Raw genomic sequence first — 9,237 nt, 5'->3', positions numbered from 1 at the left:
TTAAATAACCGCGGTAGTTGATTTTCAAATCAACGCCAGTCAGCAACGAACCTTACGACTAGAAAAGGAATCCACCAATCAAAGAATAATTCTTTATATTATGCGGTGGATCCGAAAGGTAGGACGTAACACTGGCGTCTGCGTTAAACACTTTACGACATCCTATGTCCATGTCGTTAAGGTGCCTTTACGATATCGTAAATAACTATTAAACTAATTATTTTACAAATAAATCAGTTGATCTTACTACTTAAAGTAGTAATCCTTACTATTATATAATCTTATATAATATTACTATTTGAACTTATATTTTTTTACTGAAAGCTGGAACTCCACTGGAAAGTTGAATTGTCACGATGACGTATTTAAACAAATTAGGGTGCCTTTTCACGGAGGCCTGTTTTGAAGTATTCTTTGAATTTATTTGACAGACCGAGTTCGCATCTAGGTTATCAATCAATCAAATTTGCCGTAATCCAACAAAGTAACTAGAAATAAATCCGTTGAAAAATATTCATTCCAAGATTATTTCAAAAAAGGCCTCCGTGAAAAAGTGCCCTAGTCATAGGCCGTAGAGGACGCCCTAAGGATTTATACGATGCTCTTCAATATTTTCCACGTGTTTACACTTTATGCGTAAAGGTTCAGATAAAAATGGCGATCATCGAAAAAATGACGCGATATTTCGATAGAATGTTGGCAGCACTGCTCTGATTTCAGTTCTACCAATATCACTAAGGGGCAAAACTTGTAACCTTTACTACTTTTATGTCTTGGAAAATAAATTGCTGGTAAATGTAACTAATTTATTTGTTGTGACTGCAATTACTCTCCTTACTAATATAACCTTCATGGGAGGACTAACGACGACTTGTTGCCTTACAAAACTGGTTAGTTACTGTTACCATCGAAGTAGTTGTAGCTTATACGAACTCTACTAATGAGGAGCTTCTTGTCGCAACTAACCATTTTTTTCAGTGTTTCTACTTCGTTTATACTGTCTGTACATTTAATATTTTCGTTTGCAAACAAACGTATGCAAAAAGGAAAGTTGAGAAATTTTAATTTCAGGGGGATGGCACAAAATTTTGATTTTCCCCTAGCCGGCAACCAAGAGGGTACAAAGAAAATATTAAATGTACAAACAGTGCATACGACGTACAAAGGTATGCAAAAAGAAAATTTTAAATATGTGAACTTCGGGGGGCCAAATTCACTGGGGTCTTCAGTTGTATGTTGCCACTTGCGTCGCAGCCTTGTTTTCTCAGGTTTCCACTGTATAGCGCTAGCATCCAGCCAATATTCTTAGTTACCGACGGATAACGCCTATGCGATTGAAGCCGCATTTTGCCCATGTAAATGATCGGTATTATAATTTTTAAAGTATTTTTTCCATTCACTCGGTCCGCTAGGGTTCTGTTCTAATAATTAAGACTGCTAGAGTGTAGATATTTTCGATACGACTTCATTAGTATGTCATTAGGGTGGTCGAAAAAACCTCCCAAAGTTTTCATTTCCGGAGAATGAAAATCCGTAATTTTTTTGCGAAATTCAAATATTAACATGTGTCTACGAGTTCTGCAAATAAATTTTTTTACGGAGTCAACTAAGAATATCTATCAGATGACTCTTTTCTATATTGCTTTGCAAATTTACAAGAACTATTAATTATTTAAACAATTTTAATGAAAAATTAAAAGTTTAAACTTTTATCCTACGAATCAGTTTCTTTTGGAAGTCAACTAAGAATGTCTATCCGATGACTGTTGCATGTTGCTTTCCAAATTTACAAGAACTATTAATTATTTAAATAATTTTACTTAAAAAATTAAGTGTTTGCCCTTTTTTCTATGAGTCAATTTGTTCACGGAGTCAAGTAACTCTTTTCTATGTTACTTTGCAAATGTACAAGAACTAATCATAATTTAAACAATTTCGATCGAAAAACTAAAAATGACTTTTTTTCTACGAGTTCTGCAAATAAATTTGTTTATGGAGTCAACTAAGAATATCTATCAGATGACTCTTTTCTATATTGCTTTGCAAATTTACAAGAACTATTAATTATTTAAACAATTTTAATGAAAAATTAAAAGTTTAACCTTTATCCCACGAATCAGTTTCTGTTGGAAGTCAACTAAGAATGTCTATCCGATGACTCTGTTTCATGTTGCTTTCCAAATTTACAAGACCTATTAATTATTTAAATAATTTTACTTAAAAAATTAAGTGTTTGCCCTTTTTTCTATGAGTCAATTTGTTCACGGAGTCAAGTAACTCTTTTCTATGTTGCTTTGCAAAAGCACAAGAACTAATCATTATTTAAACAATTTCGATCAAAGAAATAAAAGTGACTTTTTTTCTACGAGTTTTGCAAATAAATTTGTCTACGGTGTCAACTAAGAATGCCTATCGGATGACTCTTTTCTATATTGCTTTGCAAATTTACAAGTACTATTAATTATTTAAACAATTTTGATGACAAAATTAAAAGTTTGGCCTTTATCTTACGAATCAATTTCTTTTCGAAGTCAACTAAGAATGACTATTCGATGAATCTTTTCTAGGTTGCTTTGTAAATTTACAAAAACTATTAATTATTTGAACAATTTTAAATAAAAAATTAAGAGTTTGCCCTTTTTTGTTACATGTCAATTTGTTTACGGGGTCAACTAAGAATGTCTATCCGATGACTTTTATTCTATGTTGCTTTGTAAATTTATAAGAACAATTAATTATATAAACAATCTTACTTAAAAAATTTAAAGTTTGGCCTTTATCCTACGAATCAATTCGTTTTCGAACTCAAGTAAGAATGTCTATCCAATGACTTTTTTCTACGTTTCTTTGTAAATTCACAAGAATTATTAACTATTTAAACAATTTTAATTAAAAAATTAAGAGTTTGCCCTTTTTTCTACAATTCAATTTGTTTGCGGAGTCGACTAAAAATGTCTATCCGATGACTTTTTTCTATATTGCTTTGCAAATTTACAATAACTTTTAATTATTTAAACAATTTTAATTAAAAAATTAAGAGTTTGGCCTTTTTTCTACAAGTCAATTTGTTTACGGAGTCAACTAAGAATATCTTTCAGATGATTTTTTTTCTCTGATGCTTTGAAAATTTACAACTATTAATTATTTTAAAAATGTTTATCAACATATTTATAGCATCCGGCTATTTTTCAAGGAAGAGGAATATAATAATAATTTTCTTGAACTTAATTTCCAAACAGAATAATTACAAGTAAATTAGTAGGTCGCACGCGTAGCGCGTAAGAGCTTCTAGTTTGGTAAAAAATTCATTTGTTTAGTGGAAAACTTAATTCGTTCCTTGAAAATTTGTTTCTGTTCTTCTTGAAAATTTAATTATTCAACATAACATATTACTATTCTACTTTGTTTACAAATTCCTAGTTTACTGTTGAAAATTCATGTATTTTCATAAATAAATTTATAAATACATTTAGATATATAATTTTATTTGAAAATTCACATATTTAACTGTGATTGCAATTATTCCACGTTTTGTGGAAATTGGATATATTTTATTTATGTATTTTTCTGTAAATGAATCTTTTGGGTAATTAATTTATCTTTTGGGCTGAAAATTCAACTGTTTGGCTTAATGAATAATGTAATTAATTTCTAATAAAAAAATGGATCTTCTTGGTTACGAAATTCTTTTTCGTTGAATATATTCATCTGCTTATTAAAAAAATCAACTATTTGGTGGAATGTTGAACTCTTGTTAAAATAAATTCGTTTTTGTGAAGATTCGTTTTTTTGACATTGGAAAATTTAACTACTTGGTAGAAAATTAGCTTTTTTCTTGAAATGATATAATTTTCTGGTTGGAAATTAAACCCTTTTGAAGATAATCCGCCTTTTTGGCTTAACAGTTTTAATAAGAAACTTAAATTATTTGTTTGATAATTTGTCTTTTTTGTAATAAACAGACCGTCTTGGTTAACATAACATCTTTTTAGTTGGATATTCAACTATTTGGTTGAATGTGAGACTGTTTTTGTTTAAAATTCATATTTGAGCTTTATCCCTTCAGTTGATAATAATTAATCTCTTCGGTTAAAAATAGAACTATCTTGTCTGAAACAAAATATTGCATCAATCCCTTGCAACAGCAAATTCATTGTAAAGCAAGAAGTTGTATTTGAAACAAAGTTTCAAGAAAAAAAGAGAGAATAATGATGAACTTCGAGTTTTTGGTTGAAAATGATGGAAAAGGAATTGTTGAAGAAAAGGCTGCGAAATTCATACCCTTCAAGTGCAATCTTGAAAATGAAATAACTTGCAGGTCCACATTTTTCCGATTGAAGAGTACGCAGCTGTTTCTTCAGTATTTTTTGTCGTAGAATCTGAGAAGAGAGGATAACTCAAGGAAACTCTCAACAGAAATTGAATGGATTTACCGATTATCTTCTGTCTTTTTTTGTTCGTCTTGTCATCATCAAATGCAACTAATCCAGAATATTGAAATTAAGTTCCTTAATATTTTAATCATTTTTAATTTTTCTCAACCCGATTTCATCTCTAACAATAGGAAGGTCGATTGAGGCATGAGAGGCACTCAATCAAATCCTGAGCTCAATTTTGGGTTTTACGATGTTTAAACTTTAAAGTATCGTTGAAAAAATAACACTCTAGTTTGATTCAGAAACCACCGGCCCCGATTTCCTTTCGTCATGGATACACTCATGGTGGCCGTTTGCTACTTCCCAGGAGCACAAAATGCATAGAATTTTCTATTAATTACAATAAAACAGGAATCAGACCATTTTTCGAAAAATCCCTCATTGAGGTATTGTATTTACACACTACGATTATGTAGTTAAAATATTATATAAAAAAATCATAATTGTGGAAAAAAATACCACCTTGATCAAAAAGTTCCCGGAATCATCACCGTGTGGCACTCCCTGCTGTCCAATTCACATTTTTTCGTTTCTGTAGGTTGTCACACCTTTTAACAATATTCCCTGCGAATTTCAGCTTTCTAGCTTGACATTTGTAAATGTAACGCAATTTTGAGTGTATCTGTTTTTTTGCGAATTTCGATTTTTGCAATGCACCATGACAATGCATCGTCGCACAATGCCATCATTATCCGTGAGTTTCTCACCAAAAACTCAACTAATACAATTCCGCAGTCATCAAATTCGCCAGATTCAGCTCCCTGTGACTTTTTTTTGTTCGATCGACTGAAAAACCCACTACGCGGAACGCGCTTTAGCAGCCGATCGGAGATAATACAAAAATCGAAAACGGCACTGATGGGCATACCGAAAATTGAGTATCAAAAATGTCTTGAGAGCTGGATCAAGCGCTGGCATAAGTGCGTGGCAGTCGATGGGAATTACTTTGAATGGGACCACATCAATATTCAAGAATAAACTTATATTTTTAATTTTAAAAATGAATTCCGGGAACTTTTGATCAAGTAGTATGTAATTTGTAAATACACGAGCTAAATATCAAGCCTATGGAAACACCTTAAACAAGATAACCTTGTGAATTATCTAGAACTCTCTTTTTTCAGAAGTCTCGTTTTTTTCTTAAGGATATTCGCTATTTGAGAAGTCCTAAACACTAAGCATTTTGATTTAGAAGTTTCTAGATTTTCTACAAAATTTCTGAGTAACTGTTCTCTTGATGTGTGACCAAAAATTGTATTAATTGAGAATTTCTTTATTTTTATTTAATTCGACTCGTTTGTCTTCTTGTTAATTATGTAATCAATTAAAAGACATGAATATGTGAAAACTATTCGTGATTTCATTCACCGGTGCCAGTTTAGTTTTTTATTCTAAAGCGGGATCTAAGATCACTAAATATGGGTTATTTGATCATAAATGCTCATCAGGACGTATCGGAAAAAATAAAATTGTTTGCGCAAAGTTTTAATAGCGGTAAAAACTTTCTTTTTTTTGAGTCAGAAACATACCCCTAAAGTTTCATAAAAATAAAATTCCTTCTGTCCCCGCATTGTAGATATAGCTCAAAATCACAAAAAACTAGGCACTTCTTCAAATTTGAACATCAAAACAATTTATTTGAGATTTAAATTATTAATAAAAATAGTTTAAAGTAAGTCGATTTATATACCTGTAGAGCGATAATTCCATTAAAATATTTTTTCCCGCCCTAATTGACTTTAAAGTTTCAAAAAATCTAAAAAAGTCGACTTTTTCGGTATTTTCTTAGATTTATGGTAAATCTCTCGACCATTTGACTATATAATGTGTGATATACGTTAATCAGAATGTAATTGCAATATGTTAATAAATTATCATAAAAAATAGTTCGAACCGAGTGGATTTGTACTAACATAGCAAAAATGATTCAAATATCTTTCACCCTACCTAAGTGACCTTGAAATTTTAAAATATCGAAAAAATCTACTTTTTCGCTATTTTCTTAGAGTTACGGCAATTTTTTTGACTATTTGACTATGAAATGTCTAATATACGTTAAGAAGAATGTATTTTAAGTATGTTACACCAATAATATATGCAGAATGTCGACATTAAGATCATTTTTATTGACTTTAAATTACAAAAAAAATATCTAAAAGTGATGTATTGCTCTTTATTTAAAAAAAAGCAGAATTCCATTTTTTCGCTATTTTCTTAAGGTTATATGACTTATCAACCATGTGACCATCATACGAGCATTATATATTTCTTAAAATATATTCTGAATGAAATAAAATTAAAAAATCTGCCGCTACGCGGGCACATTCTTATCGCGCGCTGTGCGCGCGGCTCGCAGGTTTAAGCGCGCCTAGAGCGCGCAACTGTTGGTTCTCGTGCTTCGTACTCGATTTTGTCCAACATGTAAACTTTTCTACATTATACACAACACTTTTATGATAATTATGATACATTTTTTATGTAACTCTGCCTGGGATTACTCATTAAAAAATTGCAAAATAAAAAGCAAATTGTATTTATCATGATTATTTTTGTATTTGTTTCTTACTTTACTTTAAATTATATTCTAAGCTGCTCTGTAACATGTATCATTTCAATAAATGCATATCATTACAATTCATAATATGCATAAAAATTGAATCGTACTAATTCTTATTTCCTTGCTTTTATAATTTTTTTATTTTTAATATTGTTTTTTTACGATTAAATAAAAACTACTGCGTATCTGCATAGGGTCTAATACAGGAACCTATATAGGGTCCTATATAGGAGCCTATGTCCTCTTCTGTCTTTTCTGTGTTTATTCCAAAAAGTTCATTTTTGCATTTTTTATGTTATGTTTTACGATTAAAGGAAGATCTATTCGTCCAATCGAAAAATGATTAATAATAAATTTATAGATCTTTTTATGCGAACAACTTTTGTCTGGTAATTTAAGTTCATACCTTGTGTCGTTTTTTCAATCAAATTTACTATTTTTATTTTGAATGATATTTTTTACGACTAAAGCAAAAACTACGTTTCCTATAAAAAATTATAGCTGTTTTTGGATGAACAATTTTTGTCTCATTTTTTTTCGTAGCTTATATCGAAAAGTATTTCATTATAAATTTGTAGTTCTTTCCAGGGCTTTTTCATTTTTTTCGTATCTTGCATAGTTTGAACAAAAAATGGAATTTTTGAATTTTCCATTATTTTTGGTACGATCAAATTTGGAATGTTCAACTTTTCGATCAAATTAAAAAAGTTGTTATCGTAGTCCTGTAGGGCTTTCAAAAACCAACGTTTTTCTTTTACTGACTTTTTTTCATATCATGCGTTGTTTGGCTTAAAATGTTCATTTAAGTTTGTTTTTTTAGATTTTTAAAATGCTCTAACTCTGACAACTTTCTTTTTATAGAAAAAAGTCATAAGGATAAATTGTTAAATTTTTTGAATACTATAAATAACCATACAGAGAATTTTAGAATTTTTAAAAAAGTGGTCCAAAAATATTCAAAATGTGACCACTTTTTGAATTTTCATCCAAAATGGCTGGCTAACGAACTTGATCTTTAGTTTAGGACACTAAACGAGTGTACCAAAGAGCAATCTAGTAGATTACTTTTTTCAAAAGTCATCGTGTTCACAGAGAGACAGACAGACACACATACATACAGACATTCGGGCAGACACATTCGTAAAAACCTGTTTTTCGGATTCAGGTGGTCTCAAAACGTGGACATTTATTGACAAAAACTTGGCGGGTCAAATTTTACACAAATCTAATACATTCTCTGATGCGAATGTAATAATGCAAAAAAGTTTGCACTTTCGACAAAATCGAATGCGAAGTACGAGATAGAAATAGAAATAAAGTTATCTATGTTTTGACCTTTAATTTTTTTAAAATTGCGCAAAAATGTAGGGTAAGCACAAAGACTGAGTGTGTATCGCGAGGTGAATGCATCATCGAGCGTGAAGCGCGAGAATCAATAATCGCGCGCCACAGGCGCGTTCAAACTTGTTAGCCGCACACACAGAGTGCTATATTTTTGTTCACTATATATATTTTTTAATCAGATTTTATAACAAACTTCTAGATGTTTTTGGTTAAAGAAACTTTTTCTAAAAATTTGTTTCGTCTCTCGTGTCGTTTTTCCAAAAATTTAATTGTTTCATTTTCAATCTTATTTTTTACGATTAAAAGAAAACCTAATCGTCCTATTTAAAAATGATTAATACGAAATTTATAGATCTTCTTGGGTGAACAACTTTTGTCTTTTAATTTTAGTGCATACCTTGTGTCGTTTTACAAAAAATACTTATTTAAAATTGTATTAATATAATTTAATTTTTTTATTTTAAAGGTTATATCTTACAATTAAAGAAAAAACTAATTGTCCTCTAAAAAATTATTCATGAAAAACTTGAATGAGTCTATTTATTTTTTTCATGGCTTGAGTTGTTTGTCAAAAAATTAATCTTTTTAGTTTGATTCATTTACGAATAAACAAAAACTGCGCGTCCTATAAAACAGTAATAATAAACATTTGTAGCCATTTTTTGGATAAACAAGTTTTTTTTGTAGCTTATGTCGTCAGTCCAAAAATTTAATTTATTTGTAATTTTTAATTTTTAATATTCTTTTTTACGACTAAAAACACAAACTACGCGTCCCACCGAAAAGTGATTGTTTAAAAAATTGTAGATCATTTTAGGGCGCGTAATTTTAGTTGATTCAATTTTTTCGTATCTTCTATAATTTGACCAAAAAACGGCCTTTTTGGATTTTTCATTATTT

Source organism: Belonocnema kinseyi, chromosome 5 (genome assembly GCF_010883055.1).
Source record: "Belonocnema kinseyi isolate 2016_QV_RU_SX_M_011 chromosome 5, B_treatae_v1, whole genome shotgun sequence".
Classification (NCBI taxonomy): Eukaryota; Metazoa; Arthropoda; class Insecta; order Hymenoptera; family Cynipidae; genus Belonocnema; species Belonocnema kinseyi.
Note: the sequence above shows the minus strand (reverse complement) of the source record.